Genomic DNA, 25,195 nt, shown 5'->3' on the forward strand with positions numbered 1-25,195 from the left:
CTCATTTAGAGGAATAGGTAACATATTATTCCATTCACAACACATTCCAAAATATCATTAAAAAGCCATGCATATGAAGATCAATATTTTGTGCATGCAAGTTCAAACACATGGTCCGTGCAGCATGCACTGAAAGTGATCAAGGAATGGAATATCGTCTTCTAAAGTTAAAGCAACATTGTACATACAGATTTTTCCATGGTAGCCTATTTCTTGGGCAAGCCGTTGACAATGATAGAAGGTTCTTTATATTCAAAATGTCAACAACTGGGCCAACCTCAGGGGTTGACTTAGTGAATCATATGCGAAGGAATGGCATTGGGGACCTACACAATAGTTGGATATGCTTCGACCACGTGCATCACATTAATGATTGGACCACAATGGCAACACATGTGTATGACCCAAGGTAGTTTCTCTTACGTGATTCTACGATCACAACACGAACTTAAGTAACATAGTTCTCCTTACTCTCCCATTCCTGTCTTGTGTTTTTGTAGTGTACAAGAGTTGATGACTCTAGCAATATGTGAGATGAAGGAAGAGGATACAGATGCACAAGATCTTTTTTGGACAAAGATGAATGAAGTAATGGAGCAGTGTGGACATCCAAGCATGAACTTAAGTAACATAGTTCTCCTTACTCTCCCATTCCTGTCTTGTGTTTCTGTAGTGTACAAGAGTTGATGACTCTAGCAATATGTGAGATGAAGGAAGAGGATACAGATGCACAAGATCTTTTTTGGACAAAGATGAATGAAGTAATGGAGAAGTGTGGACATCCAAGCGATGATTTTTGAGGATTCATGGTAGATGAAGCATCCGCCAATTGGAGGAGAGATCTTTCTTATTTCATTGGGAACAAAGTCTCAAAATGCACACATCACAGTATGTGCACAAGAGTTTCCAAGATGAGCATAAGCGCTTGTGCCGCATGTGGAGGTGTGCAATCACGAAAGATGATGTAACAATGTAATATCGATTCATTCGGGCTTGGTGGGCCTCACGAAAAGTTGCAGATTGCAATATACCAGCAATGGATTGTTGGCTTAGTTGGTGGCATATTAGATATCCATGTTGGAGGCGCCACTTTGTCAGGGTAAAACTAGTTTGTAATAGTAGGATGTGATGTGTGGTGCATTTTTTTTCTCATGCTCCATACCTTGTGCTGCATTTTTGTCCAGGTGGTGGAGGACATTGCTCATATGCCAACCACAAACCTAGCAAAACCAATGCATGCAAGTTGGTTGGTAGGGGAGGGATTCAAGGGATCTATCAACTTATATGATGCATGTGTTAGTGATTTAGCCAATGCTCTACTACATAGCACAAAATGACATGCATTCATTGGTGGAAAGTTCCATGGTGCAGGACCCAGTGCAGAGAAGCTTTTGAGTCAACCACAACAAGGAATTAGCCCCACACCTCGAGCAATGGTAAGGATGGTTAAGGAGGTGGCAAGAGGAACTGAATTGCATAAACAGCTCAAATTTTTAGGGGACAATGTGACTGTAGAAAGAAAATGCAAGGTTGATGGGAAAGTGGGGTCCGAGAAAGCAAACGCCTCTCACATGCGTGAGAATGTGACAAAAAACATACCTAGAAGAAGAAATGGTACAAGAAAACTAAACTTTGAGGACCCTTTACCTTCCGACCAATCAAGGGTAGTATCACCAAATTGTTCACAGGAAATGGTGGTGGAGACATTCCTTCATGACACCATTTGGGCTATAAGAAGGATTCTAACTCGCAGCTATGTACAATGTTAAGGATGGTTGGGAGCTAGAGAGGGAAAATGCAAAAAAGCTATAAAAGTCACATGGGGTGCTTGCACCTTCATTTTGGGGCATCATGGAGTGGTCTAGCTCAAGAGAAGAAGCTATCAATCAACATGGAATGCGGCACTAGTTCATGTGGTTTTGTAATGATAGTCTAGACCATACATGGAACATTTGTTCTTCCATTCATCATGCACCACCCAAGGTTCCACAAGTATGGCCAGTGGCACGAGGCACTAATTTGATCGTAGAAGAAATCCACATGTTGGAGAGTGGTGGGTTTGTTTTACAAAAGGTGGCATAAGAGGTGGATACTAACGACGGTTCATGTAGATATCGAAGAGGTGTTTCACAGGATGCAGGGAAAAGGATTGACTCAATGTTGGCTCTAGATCCAACTGTGAAGGACCACACAGTAGTGAAGCCCTTGAAGCATGAGTTTTTCAAACTAGAGACACCTAACTCAAGTGTCATGGAGGAGTTTTATGATGTGCACATTGCAAAGAATACAACATGTAATTGTTGGGATTTCATGGATCGTTCCGTAGAAGGAAAAGAATATTTGGCATGCAAGCACCTATACTATGTGTACCTCTCTTAGTGTTTGGGATGGATGCAAATGCCAACATGTTTATACACCAACCCACACTCACTAAAGAAAACTTGCACATTGTATTTGGAAGCAAAAGAACTTTTCCAACACTAGCTATACAATGACCAACAACACAATGCTAACAATACCTCTTAACACAACCGCATTTTATTTTGCTGAGAAAGTCATTGTTATACAATCTAGTTGGATGGCTTGTGTCAAAATTTTGGCAAGCCTTTGGTGACCTTGTCTCTCTCTTAATTTGACAAGAAAAAGCACTTTTTCCAGAGTTAACACAATATAAATGTACATTTGGATTACTTGTATGAATTTTCTTGTATCATATTTTTTGGGGAGGGGGGGGAAGGGAGGGGGGAGGGGAGGAAGCTATCAATCCATTGCAATTAAAGTTATAAAAACACCGAGTGGCTTCCCACGTATTCACATTATGTGTGTGTGTGTGTGTGTGTGTGTGTGTGTGTGTGTGTGTGTGTGTGTGTGTGTGTGTGTGTGTGTGTGATGTATTAAGGATTTAAGAGAAGTGTTTGTTACAACATGTGCCATATTTTGATGTGAGGCATTATTATACAATGTGGTTGATTGCATGCATGAGAGAGAGAAAGTGAGAGAGAGAGAGGGAGATAAACACGGAGAGTGAGTGAATGACTAATATTTATACACATACATATATATATGTATGCGTATATGTGTGTGTGTGTGTGTGTGTGTGTGTGTGTGTGTGTGTGTGTGTGTGTGTGTGTGTGTGTGTGTGTGTGTGTGTGTGTGAGGGAGAGAGAGAGAGAATGTAGAGTGAGAGGGAGAAATTGCATGTACAACCCTAAACTGTGAGAGAGTAAAGACATAGAGTAATTTGAGAGAGAGAGAGAGAGGTGTGGACTGTGATGTTCCTTTCTTTCGAGGTGATTGCATGAATGAATCCACATTATGTGCTAGAGAGAGAGAAATTGTTTACACGAGATGGAGTGCTATTTGATCGAGTGTGCTAGAAAGAGAAAAAGAGAATATACACGTAAAGGGACTTGGGAGAAATTGAGAAAGAGAGAAAGGCAGAGGTAAATAGAGTGAAGGTAGTGGTGAAAATTGTGGAGGTGGTTGGGATAATGGTAGTGGTGGTGGATGTAATATCTCCCTTCCCCCCCCCCCAACCCCCGTGCTCCCCCATAGGAACAATCCCCCCTAATTCTTTTTTAAAATTTTTTTATCTCTCCCCCTGCTGTGGCATGGCGGGGAGAGAGAGAGAGGGGGGTGACGTGTGGGAGCTAGGGGGCATGCAAGCTGCAGGTGGCAGCATCCCCCTATAAAACCTCCCCCTTCTCCCTCGCACAGGGCAGCGGCCCCCCTCCAGGTCCATAGGCGGCTCCCCTCCAACCTCGCTAGACGAGCGGCCCCCCCTCATCTCGACAGGCAGAGTGCACCCCCCTCCAGCTTAGGCAGAGTCCCCCCTTGTGGGAGCTTTCGCTCAACTGCCAAGACCCTCGGACCGCTTATTCTTTCAAGCGTTTCAAGCGAGCTCCAATGGCTATCTCTCACCTAGCCGATGCGCCGTCGATCCTACGAGTGTAGTGAGCTTACCTTGATGCTCGATCGAGTACCCTCCTCCCTCTTGCACTCCGGTAGCTCCACGATCCTAGATTCTAGCTCAAGCATCCTCAAGCCTCCTCCATCTCCAAGCTCCATCCTCCATAGCCGCGCGCGCAAGAGAAGAGAAGAGAAGAGAAGAAGAGGAGAGGAGATGGTGAAGAGCTTCACCCTCTTGATCCCTCACTCTCACACACACACTCACTCCCTCACACTCTCACACTCCCTCTCTCAAGAGCATACACAAGCAAGAAGGAGAGAAGAAGAGAGGAAGAAGAAGACTTCTTTTGCCACACACCAAAGAATGAGCTTCTCATTCACTTTTCAACTTTATATACAAAACCCTAAATCCCTTTTGGGCGGTCATCCCCTTTTCCCCTTTTTACATGGCCGGCCATAGCCTAGGCCCTTTTTTCCATTGTCCTTCTATCTTCGTAGCTTCCTTTTCACCGCCCATCTACATTTACAAATTGCACGGGTGAGAGCCCGGCGCTCTTTTACAAGATTTTAGGGTGCGCCTTTTTATTTAAAAATGCGCCTTTCCCCTTTTGTATTTGCCTTGGACTTTTAAGGTTGCCCTTGCGCTTTTGGCCTTTTCTCCTTTTCTTTCTTCAGTCGGGCTACCTTTTTTCCGCCTTTGCCCTGCGTCTTTTCCACTTCCTTTTGCTTTCTTCGTGTTGGGGTTAACATTACCCCCCTCCTAGACGAGTGCCAGTCCCATGGCACTCATTGTCGTAGGTAGCAGGTGGTAGCATGCACCGAAGACGTGGGTGACAAGGACGCCTGTGGTTTTCGTAGGGTTTGCATTGGTGGCCGGCACACGTGTTGGTTTGTTGGGGATTCTGCACAGGACTATTCTTTCCGGGCTTGTCGGATGGTGAGGGGTAAGCAGTCAGAGTTGGGTGTTGATGAAGAACAAATGACACTTCCGTTGTGGTCTTCAACACCTACAATTGAAAAACCTCTTAGGTGGTCTCTCCCTAAGGGTAGTGCTAGTCTTCTCTATTGTGCACAAAACATATTTGATTAGTTTGGGAGACAGGTCGAACTCTAAGCAAGCTGAGAGTATTGTCCTATACTTGAGGACCCAAACTATGAATATACTTCAGTGCAAGCATTATGTGAGTGCTTGTGCATACTTAGATATTACTTAGTTAGAAGACTGTCGGCCTGGTTCCTTGTATAGCGAGGGGTCGGTGAAGTAAGGGGCTAAGTTGATGGAAAAATGTGTCAATGAAGACGGGGAGTACACTTGAAGATTGCTGGAGACGTCATTATGGTCTTTCCATTGTCTTTCAAGCCTTGCTTACCACGGTGGGTTGTAATGGCATTGAGATGAGTGCAAAAGAATATCATGGGGGAGGCGAGCTCCCTAGGTATGTCCTGCCCTTAATGTGCCCTCGACAATTGTGGGGGGTGTATGAAAGGGCTAGGGGATTAGGGACGGAGCCAGCCGACCAAGGTCGCTAGACGTACCTAATTTGAGGACCCCTAGGTGCGGTGCTGTGATCATGTGCTTTTTCTTTCTTCTTCTTTTTTTTGGTATCATGAGGAGGCGTATACATGGAGGCAACGGTACAAGGGCATGACAAGAGTTTACTCCTCGTCATCTGAATAGTGGGTAGGGGTTGGTGGAGGGCGAGGGGCCTTGTTAAGGAATTTTCGACTCAACAAGTAGCCTTTGATGTGGAGGCGGGTTTTGAGGGTGGTGGTAGAAAGAAAGGGGTGGCTGCACTAGGTGAATTTGCTGTCATTCATGTCTTCGAGTAGTGCACCACAGAAAGATGGCAAAAGAGAAGCACACATCATGAGGCGATTCATGGTGTTGCTATCTATGGCGTTGGGGTCAAAATAGAGGGGTGGGAGGTGGCGTTCTTGGGGTGTGGGCTCTTGGTGGACTAGGATCCTAATTAACCTAAGATAATTACAAGTGGTGATGAATGCGGGGTCGGGGCGAGAGGTGAATTCGCTAAGAAATTTATCTATAGAGCTATACAAGTCGGGGAGGGTGAAGAGGAGGGCGTTTCTATGGGAGGTGCTATTGGTATTATAGATGATGGGGAAATCGAACCTGCCGTGGATGGACGGATTGAAGTCCACTCCTACCCTTCGAGGATACGGCATAAAAGTGGGGTCGTTTCTCTCTGAAGGGAGGGTGTTGCAAAATGCCATCCACGCTTCTAGGTTGACGTCAAAAATGTGTCTCCTCCAGGTGGGTTGGCAATTATAGCCTTCCACTGATCTAGGCACCTGGAGGACTTTATCTTGCCAAAAATCGTGGTCCTCGGCTGCCCAAGCAGTTGGGTGAGCCTCACGCTCCGCTAACCATTTGGCTTTGAGCCTTGCCCCCATGGTAATGACATCCTCCACCAGTTGAATGGGTAGTACCCTATTCAAGGCAGGGGGAAACTCAAAGTGCAAGTTGAAGGGGTCGCGGTTATACTCCTGCTGTTCCCAGATAATCAATTCGGCACGGAATTCGGCAGGGGAGTCTTGGGTGCGTAGTAGGAGAGGGGCAGGCTATCTCGGGACAGGTCTGCCATTCAGCTTTCTTATTGCCTTCTCCACCATCTCTTTCCTACGGTTGGTTTGGGCCGCTCTTCTCTCGGCAGATGTATCAGGGGGCTGTACTTCAGCTTGTTGCGGTTGAGGGGGTGGTGGGACGTATTCCTCCTCCTGAGGTCCCAGATCGAGCTCCGGTTCACCCCCTTCTGCTTACTCGTCTTCTTGTGTTTTTTCCTCTGTGAAACCAAGGTCATCTATCTCCTGTGCCGTCAGGCCTACGTGTGCAATATATCTTCTCTTCTCTTCTTGGCTCTGCGGCGGGCCTCCTAGCTGCAACGGCACGTGCAGGCCTGCTGTGAGAGCTCTGTGCGCACTGGTTAGTTTCCTTTGCAGCTGATCATTGGCTTCATCTCCTTCTGGTCTGGTGGCGTGGAGCAGCGTATTGAGAAAGGTGTGCTGTTGGGCTATCATGGAGAGCTGGGCTGCTTCTGCCTGATTCTCAGCCAGCACCCTGTCTCCTTCGGCCTTGGCTAGCCGGCGTGCTAAGTCCCGTACTCTATGCTCGTTATGATCAGACCATTCTTTTGCCCTTCTTTCCATATCTTCTAGGCTCTCCCCCCTGATGGAGGGTCATTGCCATGAGTTGTTGCTGCTAGGCCTCGAGCTCACGGTGCAGGAGGGCCTGCTCCTGGCGTTCCTCTGCGATTTGCGCATTGAGCTAGTCCAGCTTCACCTACATCCTTCGCACCTGTTCTGCCCTTAATTGATCCAGCTCTGCAGCCTCCTGTCTGATTTTGTCAAGCTAGCTTTGCGCTTCCAGGTTGGCTGCAGATAACTGATCATTCTTGCGCCGAAGGTGGGCATTCGTTTCCCTCTCCCCGTTGAGACGCTCCATCAGGATTTTCCTTCTTCCCTCCCAGGCAGCGTCGCGTTCCTTCAGGGCTCTTAGTTCTTCTGCCTCCTTAGTACTGGCTTCCTCCCTGAGCACAGCGATTTCCCTTTGATATTCTGTTATCTGCTTCACTCTGTCCAGCTGGAGGGCGGCTTGTGATTCTCGTTCCGCTGCCAGCTCCTCCACGGCTATCCTCCTTTCGTGTCTGGCTCTTTACAACTGTGAGAGCAGCTCCTTCACGTACTCGTCGTAGTGGCCTGCTGGAGGTGGGGAGTAGGGCATGGTTGTAGTGGTGGCAACCTCTTCTAATTTTTGTCTTTTCAATTCCAACCTTGGCTCCAGTTCGGCCGTGGCTGCCCTTTTGGCTCCTGAAGCTGGGGTGGCCACGGCCACTTCCCTTGCCAGCTCCCTTTCCACCAGAAACTGCAGTCAGATGACCACGTTGCTCTCGTCGACTTTTGGGGTGTGCCCCCGGGTGGCGGTGGCAAGGGATGTCACCATGATAGGGGTGGCTTGCATGGGTGGCATGAGGAGAGAGGAAGCTAGCCTGATTAGGTCCTTTCCTTTTCCTTCTGGAGGGGGCAGGTGCACAATTTCTGACACACCAGTACTGGGACCGGGTGCCTCAGGTTGGTGCGGACCCCCTGCTCCTTCCACGTCTCTTCTTTGCTGTTCCTTGATGGAGCGACGGGTTGCCAGCTCCAAATCTTCCTCTTTCTTCTTCTCAGCTCCTCCTCGACCCTCTTTTTCCTTTCCTCGTCATCCCTTACCAACTCCCTTTGGGCCCATTCGAGCTCTTCCTTCTCTTTCTTCTTTCGCTCCTCCTCTCTTTTTCCATGTAGGGCCTTAGTTCGTTATTCCGCCTTCCTTTTTGGTGTAGCCTGGGGTTCTCCCTCCTTGTCGGTGTCCGTTTCCGTTTCATGAAACTCCTCTTCCGCGTGAGGCTGGGACTGCGACGGTGATTTGCCACTTTTCTCGTCACCTTCCTGTTTGTGTTCTCCTTCTTGTCCTTGCCCTATCGCTTCTTGAATGATTGCGGTAAGGACACCTCCAAACCCTATGGTGGAGGCCTTGGAGGATGAGGCTTTGCGGGTCGATCAGGGTGAAGGGGATTCTCCTGCCACGGCTCTTCCTCCTATCGCCAGGGCCTTTGCCGAAGCCTCAATTGTCTTTCTTACGAACCCATTGAGGTTCACCTCATCCAGCGATTGCGCCGCGATGCTTTCGAGCAGAGGTACATTGATTCTGGACATAATGCTGTTGTACCGCTGGCTTGAGAACAGGGCATGCATCATCTTTGCCTGCAGCTGAATCTCTTGGTTGGGGATGTCTGCCAGGCTGATTCCATCGTTGGTGTGGACCTTCACTTTATCCATCCCCAACATGGCATAGACGTCTCTTTTTGGTTTCCTTTCCACCTTGTTTGGCAGTCCTAGTGCCCTTTCTACCAGCTCGGGGGTTAGCTCGACCTGCACTTGTCTGGTAGCTTCCCTATCCCGCACCGTGACGGTGCCCCTGTTTCTGTTGAAGGTACGCAAGAACTCAGCGCACAGGGTGTAGTTTATCCTCTGGCCCACTGCGTCCAGGTACCTCTGTAGGTGGCATTGCTCTATAATTTGACGTACCACCAGTTCTTCGATGACTACGTCTTCCAGGTTGGATATGTGGCGGAACTTTAGCTGGTTGAACGCTCTTGTTTCCACCATGAGGCCGTACTTCACTTGTTCTTCCTCCGATAAGGGGAGCTTGCTTGCTTTGTCTTGGCTTGCCATGGTCGCCACCTGCACATTTAGCCAATTCCCTTTTTAGTATTTTTTGGCAACTAATTTACTGGACGACCAAAAGCATAGCAGATTTTATTGCCCATAGCCCTAACTTTTCCTTTCAGACTTCTATCACCTCCTTTTATATGGCATTTCAATTTTGAGCCTTTCACACTTGGTTTACTTTTTAGATTTAACTTCGTTTATCCCCTTACTGCCCCTTCCCCCTTTTGGAAAAGAAGAATCCGTCCCAAGATTGGAGGTTGTGGGGCCAAGGCGTTCATGTTTATTTGTGTAGGAGCCAAACATAGAAGTTGGGGTTATATTCCAGGTGTGCAGCGCAGTCCAGGTCACAGGGTCGAATGCCTACATGTGTGATGTACGTGAGGACATCTGTGAGCAAATCACCGGAGTCGACTTGAGTTGCGATGTGGAGCTCTTCCTCTGTTAAGAGGCGATCGAGATAGGGGTGCCCTGAGATATGATCATCCAACCCCGAAGAGTGGTTAACACTCTATACGAGGTAGGCGCGACGTAGGTGGGATCATACTCGGCCGTTTTGATGGCTCATCGTTGTTCGGCGTTGGTCATTATGTGGCATCCGTCGACTTCCCATTTCAACCTAAGAGCGTACCACTGCTTCAAGAAGGGTGATCACGTATCCGCCAGGTGGGATAACCTTGTGCTCTCTTGGTCAGTGATGGTAGACGTTGTCCGTGGGTCAAATGATGTGATAAGGCGTTGCTTAATGGCTTGCTCTTTGGAGACCTCACTAGCGAGCAACTCGGCGGCAGAGCGAGAAGCCTATGCAAAGGCGAATTCAAAAGTCTCCCAAGAGCAAGGCATATTGCACACGTCTATTGCAAAGGGTTCTACTAATAGTCCCAAGTCTAGGCGATCATAGCTGAGGGCCAGTGCAACAAAGGTGGCATCGAGCTGTTTGATGCAGTCCACCACATCAGCTCCAGTGTCCTCTGCAAGGTCAGCGGCCAGCGTTAGAAATGACTTTCGTTCATAGGAGGGCTTAAGGCCGGCGGGTGGTTGAGGTTTGCTGGAGCTGGAGGTTCTGACAGTACAGAGTTGCAGTTGGGGGTCCGTTTGAGTCGGCAACATGGGTGTTGGCAAGATGGATAGGCTGTGGAGCGGCGGATTGAGTTGGTTGGATGATGCCACTTGTGGTGATGGCCGTTGTTTGGGCCGATAGGCATGTGCGACACTCTTGGGTTGACACGTAGAGGGGTCGGATGAGTGGGGTGAGCCCTGCGATTCATGGTCTTGAGGCATCGGGGGACAAGGACTGATTAGACTTGAGGTCGACGTAGACCTAGTGCGTTTGACAGTTGGGATTTTAGGGATCCACAGCGAGGCATTTCCCTCATAGTAGCCTTGTGCACGCAGGAGGATTTTAGGGACCCATATTTGTTGAATCACGCGGCACTTGCGATGATGGCGTCTTGGTTTCCTAGGTTTGGATTTGTAGGTCTTCTGCAGACATGCGTGTCTAGTTCTAGGCGGTTCTCGAGGCTGCTTAGGTACCCATTGCAAGTGAGGCTATTGGGGTTTTGTTTTGGGTGCTGCGGGCTGCAGTTTATGGGGATCTGGGTGCGGTAGATATGCATGGCCCCCCTTCTTAGTCCTAGCTATGGCTGTTTCTATCGGTGGCCCTGTGAGCGGTGATAGGGTTACGAGGCCCTTGCTGAAAGTCGTGACAATACGCACATTGCCGATCGTTAAGTGGATGCGTTGCGACTCATAATCAACATTGCAGTGGGTCTGCTTTTTAAAGGTTTGCCCGAGCAATGACTCTGTGCTTGCATCCATGGTACTTGGCAACACATAAAACAGCATGGGGATAGTTTCAGACTCGATAGAAACGGCAACTCGGCATGTGCCAAGAATCGGGTAGGATTGAGCCCCGTATGGGCTTAATTTGGCTGTTGTGGGATGAAGTATTGGCGTGCCAAGCTGGATCCAATGCTCGTGCGTTAACACGTTAAAATCCGCCCCCTCATCAATCAGGGTGTCGAAGGAGCATGTCTGCTTGGCAATGACCGTGACACGGAGGTAGGCGGGTTCTACAGGCTCCTCCTCATTCTCGCAGATTTCCGTAATTGCGGCTACTCGTATTTTGACGAGTGGTTCTACCATTGGTGGCTTGTGCAAAGGATGAGTGGGCGGGTAGTACTTCTTGACCCGGCTGCCATTGAAGAAGCCCATTCCTTCACCATCCAGTGTTTCCAGCTCGACATTACCAATTCGGCTAATTGCCCGAACCTTGAAGGGTCCGAGACCTTTGAATTTCATCTTTTGCTTATGTCCTTTAACTGAGTAGAGGAGCACTAGGTCACCCTGCTCAAACTCCCATTGCTTGACATGTTTGTCAAACCAGCTTTTGCATCGGGCTTTCTCGCAGATCAGTGCGTGGGTGGCTAGAAGACGAGAGGTGTTCCAGCTCAACCAAGTGTTGCGTCCATGCTTCCTTCCCTTCCCACTGTTCTTGGAGCGCTATCCTCAAGCTAGGGACGAAGAATTCTAATGGGAGAATGGCTTCAGTCCCATAGGTTAGCCTAAAAGGTGTTTGACCGACAGCCGTTTTATAAGCTGTTCAGTAGGCCCACAAGGCTGCCATCAACTTGTTATCCCAGTCGCTTCGTGAGGCTGAGACCACTTTAGTCGGGACATTGATGAGAATTTTATTGGTTGATTCCGCCTGGCCATTAGCCTGAGGGTAGTATGGTGAGGATTTGCGATGGATGATGAGAAAGGCGGATAGGAGATGGGCTATCACTTCGTTGATGAAGTGCCTTCCCTGGTCGCTAATCAGTTCGATGGGGCAACCAAAACGCGAGATTACTTGCTCCCATAGGAACTTGGCAGTCGTCCTAGCATCGTTTCTCCGCGTGGCTCTCGCCTCCGCCCATTTGGTGAGGTAATCCGTGGCCACCACAATGTACCTGGCTTGTGAGTATTGCATCGCGGGGCTGATGGGTCCTATGAAGTCAATCCCCCATTTTTTGAAGGGTTGGCGAGCAATAATAGGGGTTAACTCCATCTGATCTTTACGAATCGGGACTTTTGTCCGTTGGCACTCGTCACAATGCTTGACGAATTGTGTAGCATCGTGGAAAAGTGTGGGCCACCATAGCTGGGATTGCAGCACCTTCCGTGCTATCATGTCTCCGCTAAAGTGTCCTCCTACAATACCGTTGTGCGCCTTTGAGAGCACATCGTGCATCTCATACTCACATACACACCTACGTAGCAATCCGTCTTGCCCCAGCCTATAGAGCTGGCCTGCAATTAGTTGGTAGGGCTGGATTTTCAGGATCAAGCGCCTAAGCCGTGCCCATTCTATTGGTCGTTTGGGAAACCCATGCTCGAGCACTTGAACTATGTTGTTTGCCCAGTATGGTGTTAGATCGGCCCTGAATAGGTCTCCTTCGCTGGACAGATGGAATAAGTGGTTGTCCGGTAACTCTTCCATGATGCCCTATCCAGCGGCTTCTCCTGTGGGTATACGGGACAAATGATCAGCCATGTAATGTTGTTTTCCCTTCCGCACCACCACGGAGAAATCAAACTCTAGGAGCAGGAGAAGCCATCGAGCTATACATCCTGTAGCACAAGGTTTGTTCACTAAATAGAGCAGGGCTTGATGGTCTACGAAGAAGGTGAAGGGGGTGGCCAGTAGGTAATGCCGGAACTTCTTCACGGCGAACAACATGGCTAATCCCTCCCTTTCTGTTGTCGAATAATTCATCTCCATCTCAGTGAGTTGCCTGCTAGCAAAACTCGCTAGGTAATCTAGGTTATGCTCACCAGGTTGGCACAACACTGCCCCCACGGCAAACTTAGAGGCGTCAATGTGTATGTGGAAAGTAATGGTCCAGTCTGGGGCTCGTAAAATAGGTGCTGTTGTTAGAGCCTTTTTCAATTCTTCGTACGCTCGTTGGCATGCTTCGGTCCACTCGAATACAATTAGTAGCTTGTACAATGGCCTAGCGATCAGCGCGTAGTTCAGTACAAACCGTCGATAGTATCCTGTGTGACCTAAGAAGCATTGAACTCCCCTGTAATTACCTGGGGGTGGAAGGTCAACGATAACTTTGACCTTCGAGAAGTCCGTGGCAATGCCATTCTTTGACACCAAGTGTCCTAAGATGCATCCGTGCTTCACCCAAAACTGACATTTCAAGGGGTTCAGGGAGAGACGATATAAGCGACACCGTTCAAAGACCACGCGGAGTTTGTCTAGATGTTCAATCCAAGTCGAATGGACACACAGGTCATCAACAAAGACCTCTAACTCCTTGCGAAGCATGTCCTTGAATATGGTGCACATGAGGCGTTGAAAGGTGGTGAGGGCATTGGTTAACCCGAAGGGCATGACTACGTACGCAAAGACGCCCCACTCAGTGGCAAAGGCGGGGTCTTGTGCCTATCTACAGGATGCACTTGCACCTGATTATACCCCGAGAAGCCATCCAGGAAACTATAGGCTTCCTTACCTGCCACTCTCTCAAGCATGTGCTCGGTGTACGGTAAGGGGTAGTTGTCTCTCTTTGTAGCAGCGTTTACCTTCTTGTAATTGACGCACACTCGAATCTTGCCGTTTTTCTTCATCACAATGACTATGGGTGACACCCAGTCTGTGTGCTCAATTTCGTAAATGAATCCAGCTCTCATCAGCTTGTCGATTTCCTCCTTGACAGCATGAGCGTGCTTTGGATTCATGGGGTACGGTCGCTGCTTGACCGGCGTTGCATTCGTCATCATGGGTATGTTGTGAGTCACAACACTCGGATCTAGCCCTTGTAGCTCATCTAAGGACCAAGCAAATATGTCCATGTACTCCCACAAAAGAGTGACAAGACTGGACTCTTCTTCAGTGGTCAAGTCCTCAGCAATGAACATTGGTCGGGGTACTTCCCCTTCCAGGGCTAGGTTTACCTCCTTGACCTTGGCTGGCCCTTTGATTGGTTCGCTGGTTTGCCCTTGGCGCTTGGCACTTAGCAGGACCACTACCCTGTCCCCTCTTTTGAATTTAGAAAAGCGTTTAGGGAGGTCTTGCGGCTTCCTTTGTTCCTCTGATCGTGCATCCTTGGGACGCTTTGCCTCATCCTGTCGCAACCGTCTGCGCCTCAGGTGGACAAGTAAGTCCCCCTTGGTGCGTCTGGTCATGGGTGGCCTAGGGATTTCTGGGTCACTATCCGAAGAAACTTTCGATTCAGAGTTAAACCCCCCATTTTCACTAGAGGAGGTGGTCTCCCCTGGTGGCCGCAGTTCAGATGGTGATTCGGTTCTAAGCAGTGCTGTCGTTCTTGGTTGGGCTAGGTTGGCTTGCTCAAGGTCTACTGCTCCCATCCGTTCCAACCAAGCACAATCACATTTCGTACACATAACTCCTTGGTCCACTCTAAGGGCCTACCTCTTCTGCGGCTTAGCATCTGCCCAAATTTGCTCAATTTCTCGCCCTTCGGTGTCGTATTCTATGGTATCTACCTCACCCTCACTTTCATCATCGAAGGATTGGCAATCTTTGTATTCATCACAGGAATCTTTATCGCTCGACTGCTCATCATCTCCCAAGGCTTGCTCTGCCTCGTCTTGTTGGTGGTCGAGAACCAAAGCCCAGTTATACCTGAGGTTCAGTTCGTGTACCCTGGTCCACTTCCACTCGGACTCTTCCAAGAAGTCCTAGAGTGGCTTGAGATTGGCGGCTACATTGCCTGCCAATCGGTCCGTTAAGTGCTCCAGTATTCCCTGGAGTTCCCTCTTGTTGGTAGGCACTTGGAAGATGACAAGCTTAGGCCCTTCATGGAGGCTTGCTGCCATCATGTAGACAGGTGTAGGGAGTGTTTCTTTTGGCTTGCCAATTGTTTTGACAGCCTACTCGTACGCCTCATGGTCTGAGAACGGCAGGTCAAGTGTAGCGAGAATGTGCATCCAATCCTGCTCGTCCTCTGGGCATGGGATATACTTAGTTAAGGACCCATAAGGTTCCTTGTCCTGAATGTTCCCCTTGAGCATAGTAGAGATGGCGTCTAGGTCAACTGGCGAGGTCTTCCAAGTGTCCATCTCTATTCTCACGGCGTCAGTTCGGTTGCCAAGGAAGATCAGGCTGTTACCCCAATCTTTGATAACTCTAGCATTGCGCATCCAGGGTCGACCCAATAGGATATCATACTCCACTCCCTTCATGACTATAAAGTCAACAGAGAACTGGACTCCTGCAATCTTTACTGGCCAATTCTTCAAGACCCCGAATGGCTTCACTCGCATACCGTTTGCTAGCGTGACATTAAACTAAGCAGCTTTGACAGGCGGGTTTCCCCATGTCTGCAGCACTGCGTGGCTAAGCACACTAACCCCAGCTCCTGTGTCTACAATTCCCTTCCTCATTGCGTTCCCCAGGGCTAGGACCGGCAGGACTGCGTGCATCTCCGAGCCCTCCCAGAAGGCGTTGACGTGCAAGGATTTAGGCCCGGAGTGTAGCGTCAAACTTGGCAATTGTGTTTCCGCATCCTGGTCTTGAGGATCTGCCGGGGCCTGCTCTTGCGGTCCCTCGACCCACTGCTTGAGGTCTTGCCATAGGGTAGGGTGCTGCTTAAGCAGATCTCCCAGGCCAAACGTTACAGGGATGGTCACTAGCGTGGTCAGGAGATTGCTAAACACTCGTCCTTCCCTTAGCCTAGACTGTCCGGGCCAATGGCCGCAGCTGATCTGCAGCTCTATTGCGTCTAGGCTTGGCCTCAATGGCACTGCTTGTGGCATAGTAGCCACGGCCGACTTAGGTTGAGGCGGTGATATTGGCGTGCTTATGCTGGAGAGATCATCGATCTCGTCCTCCGTGATGGATTCAACATCCTTGAGGTGTTGTTGAGCCTCCCTCGCCCATTCATTCACCTTTTCTATGGCCTCTAATTGCTGCTTGGGGTGTGGGTATTCCCCTATCTTAGCGCTTCCCTTTTGGGCAGTTTTAGGGGCTGAAGTCTCTGCCTCTACGTCTGAGACTTTCTTCCCATGAGGTAAGGTCGTAACACTGTCGGTTTTTAGTGTGACCTTAGCCTCCGATCTCTTCTTTTTCCGCCTATGGCTTTTCTTTCCTACTGAGGTCGCGTCAAGATTGCTAGTCCTGGCAGAGAGATGCCAGCCTGCTTCGTTTGTGCTCGGGTCATAACTCGCAAGGGAATAGGTGTGGCCTCCCCATCGGGGTTTTCAACACCAAACAGCCCCAACGGGACGGATGGCAAATTAGCTGAACCGGAGGGCGACTTCCGTTTTGGGTAGTCTATGAAAAGATGGGTGATTCCGCACTCTGTGCACCTTTGGTCAGCTTTGTCCCTGTTTTGCTGCTCTCTTTCGGGGCAGCGCGATGAGACGTGACCGAGATGTCCACAAGTCCAACAAGTGACCGGATCCTGTGGCTGCCTTCCTAGGCCTCTACCCCGTCCTCGTCCTAATGCCATCACCGGCACGGGTCGGTAATCCATGAGGACCACATTGCCCTCGTCGTCATGCGAGACGTAAGGGTATAGGTAGGTCTCTTCATCACTGGGCTCCTCTACGTAGTGTACAGGAGCATCGCTCGGTGGGTGGGTCACATAGGGACCAGGCGGTCTCAGAATGTCGGTAGGATTTATGTCTAGCCTAGGGACAGCTGGTTTCATATCATTAGGAGCAGGTAGGGCTAGCGGGGCTCCCCGTCCGAAGAATGGCTACGGCCTGTTAGCCGGATAAGACTGGCCGTAGGGTTGCGCGTATGGTAGTCTTCGTGGTAGTCTACAGTGTGCGGCATCGTGGCCGAACCTACCACAATTAGCGCAGGGTCTTAACCTAGGGTCTTGATACTCTACTGGCAGGTGGTTTCCTCCACAGTACACGCACTGGACGTGCGGACGCGTCGGTCGCCTCAACATGTCTTGTATTTTGGCCAATTCCGTCTTGACCTCGGCCAAGCCATGGTCCGTCTCGGTGGTCTTTCCCTTATCTTGGGATGATGGGTTTGATCGCTCACTAGAGGTTGATGTTCACTCTAAACTCCGTGGGTTGGTTTCTTCTAGGTTTGAGCTCCTGGAGCTTCGCTCTTTCAGCTAGTCATCGACCCTGATGGCTTCCTCAAAAACCCTAGCCACCACGTCTCGTTGCAAGCTTGAGTTGCCTGCCAGTGCCTTGTACAATTCCTCATCTCGAATTCTGCTGATGAATACAGTCGATACTGCCCTGTCAGTCGCCTAAGGGGATTCTTTTAAGGAGGCTTCTCACGTGGGTCACATAGTCGCGGATGCCCTCCTTCTCCTTTTGCTTGACGTTCATCAGGCGTACTAGCAGGTTGTCAGAGTATCTGGGTTCGGCAAACCTCTTGACAAAAAGGTCCTTGAGGTTATTGAAGTTGGCTCGTTCTATGGCGTCCACGCTTGTATACCACGTCCTACCCTTATCGCTTAAGCAAAGTCTGAATGCTTGCGAACGTTGAGCCTGGTCGTTGAGGCCATTGGCTTCGCAGACTTGCTCAAACTGCTCGACGAAGCTGTACGGGTCGTCAGGTGGCTGGTACTTGTCGAGTTGCTTGGCGACAATAGGTATTTTGGCTTGGCTCTTTGAGCCCTGGTTTGCCCCCAAACCTGCAAGTAGCGATGTTGCTAGCGCAGTGGCACTCTGCTCTACCGCGGTGTTATCGAGCAGTCGTTTCATGAGGAGCTCGCCCAGCGTCAGGTCTTCCTCTAGTGCTCTTTCCTGGTCTGTCCAGTTCCGGCCAGCCAAGTTTAGCACTCGCTGCACCTCATGCAGCTCCATGCTTTGCCTTAGGCTCCTGGCTTGTTGGTCCCTATTATACTCGGCTATGCCCTGCAATGCCTTGCGGGCTAGCCTTCTCTCCTCCTCTAGATCCGCAATGATTGCATCTGCCGTCCTGCCACGGTGCTCATACCGAGCATGCGCATCGTAACTGCTCACCATCTGCTATATAGCGTCTAGGAATGCGCTCACATCGAGCTCCCCTGTAAACCGATGGTCTGAGCCTCCCTCTGTCATGGTTTAATTCTTGAGCACGGTCGTGAGACAGATCCTTGTCGTTGACGCTCCTTGCTTGATTCTACCTTGCACTTTGCGCGTTTGCCTATACCTTGGGTCTTCTCCTATTGGTGGGTTTTTTGGGCGATTTATCTGAGTGAGTTCCTTTAATTTTTGAATGCAGTGCTCAACTTATGGTCACTCGTGAGTGTGTTGTTCCTCGTGCACTTGTGCTCAATTAGGCTTTCAGCTTTCCTAAGTGTACTTCAAGTGCGGAAATTCAACATGAGTGCTCCGAGCAATTCCCCGGTATCTCACTCACTCTGGCTTATTTCGGGCCTGATAGGCTTTGCTACTCCAGTCCTGGCCGTTCTACGGGTTCTAGGGTCTTGTGCTGCTTCCTGTTGTTCACGCGGGGGTGGGTCGCTGGGGAGTGCCCCAGTGTGTCCCTGGATGGGTCAGGTTTTTGTTTTGGTTTGACTCTGGAAATCGAACGTCCGATTTACCAGTGGTCCGATTCTAGGAATCGGACCAGGTGTATCAGGGTTGAGTGGTAATCTCAAGGTCCGAGTGTCCGATTCTCAAAAATCGGACAGGCAAGTGTTCGATGAATCGGACAAGGGGGGTCCGATTCTGGGTCCGATTTTGGGTGGTCCGATTCGTCTGAATGGTCCGATCGGACAGGGTGGTCTGATTTCTAGAGTCGGGCAGACTGGTCAGAGTGTCCGATCCTAGTGGTCCGACTATGGGCGGGTCCGATTCTGGGAATCAGACCGGGCAGGTGGTCCGATTGGTGACGTGTATTAATTCGTCCGATCGGACAGGGTGGGTCCGAGTCACAGCATCCGAGTCAAAGTGTCCGAGTCGGACAGGTTGGTCCGATTCTAGTAGTCGGATAGGTTGTTCCGATCGGACGATTATCCAAGTGTCCGATTCTGGGAATCGGACACTGGGTCGGACGTCCGAGTCCGCCAATCCGATGAGCTTGCGCGCACGGATTCGCCAAAATATCTCCAGATGTCTATTACTATTGACCACGAAATTCACCAACGATGGAGTTGGAGTGGTGAGGGGGAGATTGGTTACCTGAGGATCGCCGAACGCAATGTCCTTCGTGCCCTGGTCGATCAAACTCGCTCTCTCTCTCACTCTCCGTTGGTTGGAAATGGGGGTTCTCTTGCCCTCCCAGAATTTATACCCTGCTAGTTCTTCCCTGAACACTACAAATCCCTTTCCTGGCGTTTCCTACGCAATAACCTTCGCATTTACTCCATTTTGCCCCCTGTTTTCTGCGATTTTCTCCCTCTTTCACAGCAGCAACCCTCTGCCTCTTCGTGTGTGATTTCCTACTACTAATCTATCCTAAACACAACATAAATCGAAAGCAAAACACTGAACTAGTTTCTCCATGTTTTCCAATCATCAACAACCAGAATATCCCAAAATACTTACTTGTTTTGAAGATCGAAAACACCCAACTTCCTACCTATCTCAAGCTCCGTTTCGGGGATGAATACCCTACTTCGATGCTCGATATGAGGCGCGCAAGTGCTCAAGCTTGAATCCGTTGGTCCCGGCAACGGAACCAAAATGTGGGAACTTTCGCTCAATCGCCAAGACCCTCGGACCACTTATTCTTTCAAGCCTTTCAAGCGAGCTCCAATGGCTATCTCTCACCTAGCCGATGCGCCATCGATCCTACGAGTGTAGTGAGCTTACCTTGATGCTCGATCGAGTACCCTCCTCCCTCTTGCACTCCGGTAGCTCCACGATCCTAGATGATAGCTCAAGCATCCTTAAGCCTCCTCCATCTCCAAGCTCCATCCTCCATAGCCGCGCACGCAAGAGAAGAGAAGAGAAGAGAAGAAGAGGAGAGGAGATGGTGAAGAGCTTCACCCTCTTGATCCCTCACTCTCTCACACACACACACTCCCTCACACTCTCACACTCGCTCTCTCAAGAGCACACACAAGCAAGAAGGAGAGAAGAAGAGAGGAAGAAGAAGACTTCTTTTGCCACACACCAAAGAATGAGCTTCTCATTCACTTTTCAACTTTATATACAAAACCCTAAATCCCTTTTGGGTGGTCATCCCCTTTTCCCCTTTTTACATGACCGGCCATAGCCTAGGCCCTTTTTTCCATTGTCCTCCAGCTTAGGTCCTTTTTTCCAACCTCGCCAGACGAGCGGCCCCCACTCATCTCGACAGGCAGAGTGCACCCCCCTCCAGCTTAGGCAGAGTCCCCCCTTGTGGGAGCTTTCGCTCAACCGCCAAGACCCTCGGACCGCTTATTCTTTCAAGCGTTTCAAGCAAGCTCCAATGGCTATCTCTCACCTAGCCGATGCGCCGTCGATCCTACGAGTGTAGTGAGCTTACCTTGATGCTCGATCAAGTACCCTCCTCCCTCTTGCACTCCGGTAGCTCCACGATCCTAGATTCTAGCTCAAGCATCCTCAAGCCTCCTCCATCTCCAAGCTCCATCCTCCATAGCCGCGCGCGCAAGAGAAGAGAAGAGAAGAGAAGAAGAGGAGAGGAGATGGTGAAGAGCTTTACCCTCTTGATCCCTCAATCTCTCACACACACTCACTCCCTCACACTCTCACGCTCCCTCTCTCAAGAGCATACACAAGCAAGAAGGAGAGAAGAAGAGAGGAAGAAGAAGACTTCTTTTGCCACACACCAAAGAATGAGCTTCTCATTCACTTTTCAACTTTATATACAAAACCCTAAATCCCTTTTGGGCGGTCATCCCCTTTTCCCCTTTTTACATGGCCGGCCATAGCCTAGGCCCTTTTTTCCATTGTCCTTCTATCTTCGTAGCTTCCCTTTCACTGCCCATCTACATTTACAAATTGCACGGGTGAGAGCCCGGCGCTCTTTTACAAGATTTTATGGTGCGCCTTTTTATTTAAAAATGCGCCTTTCCCCTTTTGTATTTTCCTTGGACTTTTAAGGTTGCCCTTGCGCTTTTGGCCTTTTCTTCTTTTCTTTCTTCAGTCGGGCTACCTTTTTTCTGCCTTTGCCCTGCATCTTTTTCACTTCCTTTTGCTTTCTTCATGTTGGGGTTAACACCCCTCCCCCCCCCCCCCCCCCCCCCCCCCCCCCCGTTGCTGCAGAAGTCTCTCCCCCTCCATCACTTGTGCAGGCGTCGCCCTCACTGGATGTGACGTTAACAGAAAAGGAGATGAAGAGAAGGAGAGGTAGAGGAGAAGAGGAAGAGAGAGAGAGGAAGAAGAAGAAGAAGGGGAAGAAGAGGGGAAAGAGAGAAGAGGGAGAGAAGAGGAAGAAGGGGAAGAAGAGGGGAAAGAGAGAAGAAGAAGAAGAAGAAGGGGAAGAAGGGGAAGAAGAGGGAAAAGAGAGAAGAGGGAGAGAAGAAGAAGAAGAAGGGGAAGAAGAGGGGAAAGAGAGAAGAAAAAGAAGAAGAAGAAGAAGAAGGGGGAGAAGAGAAGAAGGAAGAAGAGAGAAGAGAGAGAAGAGAGAAGAAGAAGAAGGGGAAGAAGAGGGGAGAGAGAGAAGAGGGAGAGAAGAAGAGAAGGAGAAGAGAAGAAGGAAGAAGAGAGAAGAGAGAAGAAGAAGAAGAAGAAGAAGAAGAAGAGGGGAGAGAGGAAGAGAAGGAGAAGAAAAGAATGAGAAGAGAAGAAGGAAGAAGAGAGAAGAAGAAGAAGAAGAAGAAGAAGAAGAAGAAGAAGAGGGGAGAGAGAGAAGAGGAAGAGAGGAAGAGAAGGAGAAGAAAAGAAGGAGAAGGGAAGAAGAGGGAGAAGGAGATAAGTAGAAGAAGGAGAGGATAAGAAGTAGAAGAAGGTAGAGGGAGAGGGAAGTAGAGGGAGAGTAGTAGAAGAAGAGAAGGAGTAGGAGAGAGGTAGAGGGAGAGAAAGAAGAGGGAGAGAAGGAGGAGAGGAGAAGAAAGAAGGGAAAGGAGAGAGGTAGAGGAAGAAGAAGAAGTGGTAGAGGAAGGAAAAGAGGAAGGAGTAGTAGGAAGAAAGAGAGTAGCAGAAGGGGGAAGAGAGAGAAGAGGGGGAGAAGAAGAGAAGGAGAGAGAGTGGGAAGGAGAAGAAGAAGAAGAAGAGTAAGGGAGAAAAAGAAGAGAGAGAGAGAGTAGGAGAATAAGAGGAAAGAAGAAGTGGAGGAGAGAGAGAAAGAGTAGGGAGATAGCAGAAAAGAAGAGGAAGAGAGAGGGAAAGAGAAGAAGAAGAAGAATAGGAAGAGAGAGAGTGGGAGTAGAGAAACGAGAGGGAAGGAAAAGAAGAGAAGGAGAGAGAGGGAGTAGAGGAATAAGAGAAAAGGAGAAGAAGAGAAGGAGAGGGAGAGAAGAAGAGCAGGAGAAGAAGAAGAGGAGAGAGACAGAGTGAGAAAGAAGGAGGAGAGGAGAAAAAGAAGAAGAAGAGAGTAACCACCACAAGTCACCCAAACCACTATCTCGGCAATGAAACCCATCTAGCGGTCTTTCCCAACCAAACATGTCAAACCGAAACCGTTAAGGTCCGGACTGCCCAATCTCCACGAGGCGAATGGCTCCTAAGAAGAAAGTCGCGGAAAGCATAGGCGTCCAAGCCACCAGTAATGTTGGAGGGGCGAGCGGAGCGACCAACGCAGCACACATGAATCAAGCCTAGGTTCTAATGGTTAAAAATTTAATTTAAGAACTATTTCTTGTGGAAGGGATGAAAGGATTGATGTTGTGCATAGGGTTTTGTTTACTCTAAGAACTAAGTTGCATGCACGAAACGGTAGAGTTTGGAATTCGCACAAGCTTTAGGCACAAAATGATAGCTTTTACACACATAAAATGATAAGGTTGTCGCCTTATTTCACATAAAACGATAGCTTTTTAACCAGTTCAGTGCATGAATAGTCATTTAGAATTCACGTTTCGCAATCATGGTTAAAAGAAACACATGAAATGTTAATTTCTATTCATGAGATATACTTGCATCGTTAGACAAAACCCTAGACTTTCATAGATGCAAGTCACATGTGATCCGGGCATTAGGAATAAGCATAATTGCCTGCGAATTGTTTTATCGATATTGCTGTGGACTATCACAAATGGATACGCTCCTAGCTTAGTTGAAGCTGGTGACCTAACCCTAAATGGATTGTTGACCCAAGTTATGCTTGGTGGGTTGAAAAGGTTGTAAATCCCTTAAGCAAGTGTTTTGATACATCCAGTTAAAATTCTGATTGTGCGTGCAATGGGATTGCGATGCCTTGAAGCAAGAGGTTGTGCATTCAACTGTTTGTTAATGTGGTTTTGGATGTTAACCCAAGTGGGGAGTGTTTGATGATTTCATGGCCGGGTCTGAGATGATTGATTGCCATGGAAATGAAAGGGATGTTTTCCCTAGCTATTGTTACTATGCTGGTTGCTTCAGCTATGGTTCATTTCCTAAAGGGATAATTAAGGAAGGATGGTGCTAGCTACCCCCTGCGAGCCGCCAAACCCTAACCAAGGGGGTTATGAATCCACATCGGGAATGTGGACCGAACCCGCCGCGAGAGGCTCTCCATGGGGTGGTGTAGGAGGACGCTTGGGTGCCAGTGGGGGCTCTGGCCATAAATCCCAATGCCTCCGAGCCCTACATAAGTGTTCTACGTGACTCGAGATGGGATCTCGAGGTCTTGATACTAGTTACAAGGCAGAATCTTGGAAGGATAAACCTTCGGGTTTTATTGCCGGAAGACGAAAGGATTTTTCTGCCGAGGCAGAAAGGAGCACTTAGTTCTCATGTATGGGCAGGAGACACACATTAATCCGAAGATAAGTTAAGGAAGTGTTTGATCTTGTTTAACATGTCTTTGTGTCTGTGGCCTAAATTATGTAAAGGAACCTGTGACTAATGCGTTAATTAAGGAAGCTGCTTTTATGTGTCAAACATAATGTGGTAGGTAATTAGATAACTAAAACAACCCTCGAGGGAAGCGTGGTGGATGTGACCAATGGTCTATCCTACGGAAGGGTGGTCTTGATTAGCCAAGAGCTTTCCTCAAAGGAGATGTTACAGGAAATGTTAGGAAAAAGTTGGTCTATGACCTTAGACAATGTTGACTGGGAACATCGATCCTAGTGGGAATGGCTAAATTAGTTCCGTTGCGGGGCAGACTCAAGAGACCCTAGTTGGCAAACCCCGTGTCATTCCTTGGGAGTGCCAGGAGGAGTCTTCTAGATATCTCTCTCAATGGACTACTAAGATGTGTCCCACGATTTGAGGGGTAGGCACGTTACAGTGGAGGTGGTGGCAGAGATGGTGGTGGAGGTAGCCATGGTGGTGATGGTGACAGTGGCAACAATGGCGACAGCGATGATGGTGGAGGAAGAGGTGGTGGTGGTGGTGATGATGGAGGTCAAAAAAATCAAGGGGTGGAATAAGTGGACTATGTGGAACAAGAAATGAAGGTTTCCCAAAAAAGCTCCCTCAAAAGCTCACTCAAAAAGCTTGCTTCTCGCATGTACTCCGCTATACCTAGTGTGGTGAACCCTCACATGTACAATATCATGAGGGTATAGCCCTAGGATGTGCCTATGTTGTATCGTTTCTTTCACTGAATAATACAAGAGTATACCTTGTTCTCATATATCGTGTTACCTTCTGTGCCGTGTCGAGTGTGTGATTGAATGTAGGTGCATTACATTTAATATCGTAGAAACTCTTGCTCAAAGTGAAAGAGTGCTCGTGGAAGGAAAGCTCACACAGAATGAGTTAGAGAGAGCTCACAAAAGTAGGAGAGAAGGTCCATCGCCCGAAATCATATCGTGATGACCCGTGTCATGTTGCCCTACATCATGATGCCTAACTTTGTGTTGCCCCAGGTTGCAATGCCCCCTGGCACAATGACCCAAACACAAGTTACCAACTAAAGACATGACGCAGCTTCCCATGGCACAACCACCATTTGGAGGCAAAACACGTCTTCCCCACATCAACAACACTAGAGCCGAGGCGCAGCTCCCCCACAATAACATGGAGGACAACAGATAGAATGCACCCATCTCCCAGTGGTTGAAGAGAGGAAGAAGAATTGAAGTTAAGAATTGATAGAAGCTCATGAAGAAAA

The sequence above is a fragment of the Lygodium microphyllum genome, chromosome 18 (genome assembly GCF_053477565.2).
Source record: "Lygodium microphyllum isolate KBCC chromosome 18, Lygodium_microphyllum_v1.1.10, whole genome shotgun sequence".
In the NCBI taxonomy this organism is placed as follows: domain Eukaryota; kingdom Viridiplantae; phylum Streptophyta; class Polypodiopsida; order Schizaeales; family Lygodiaceae; genus Lygodium; species Lygodium microphyllum.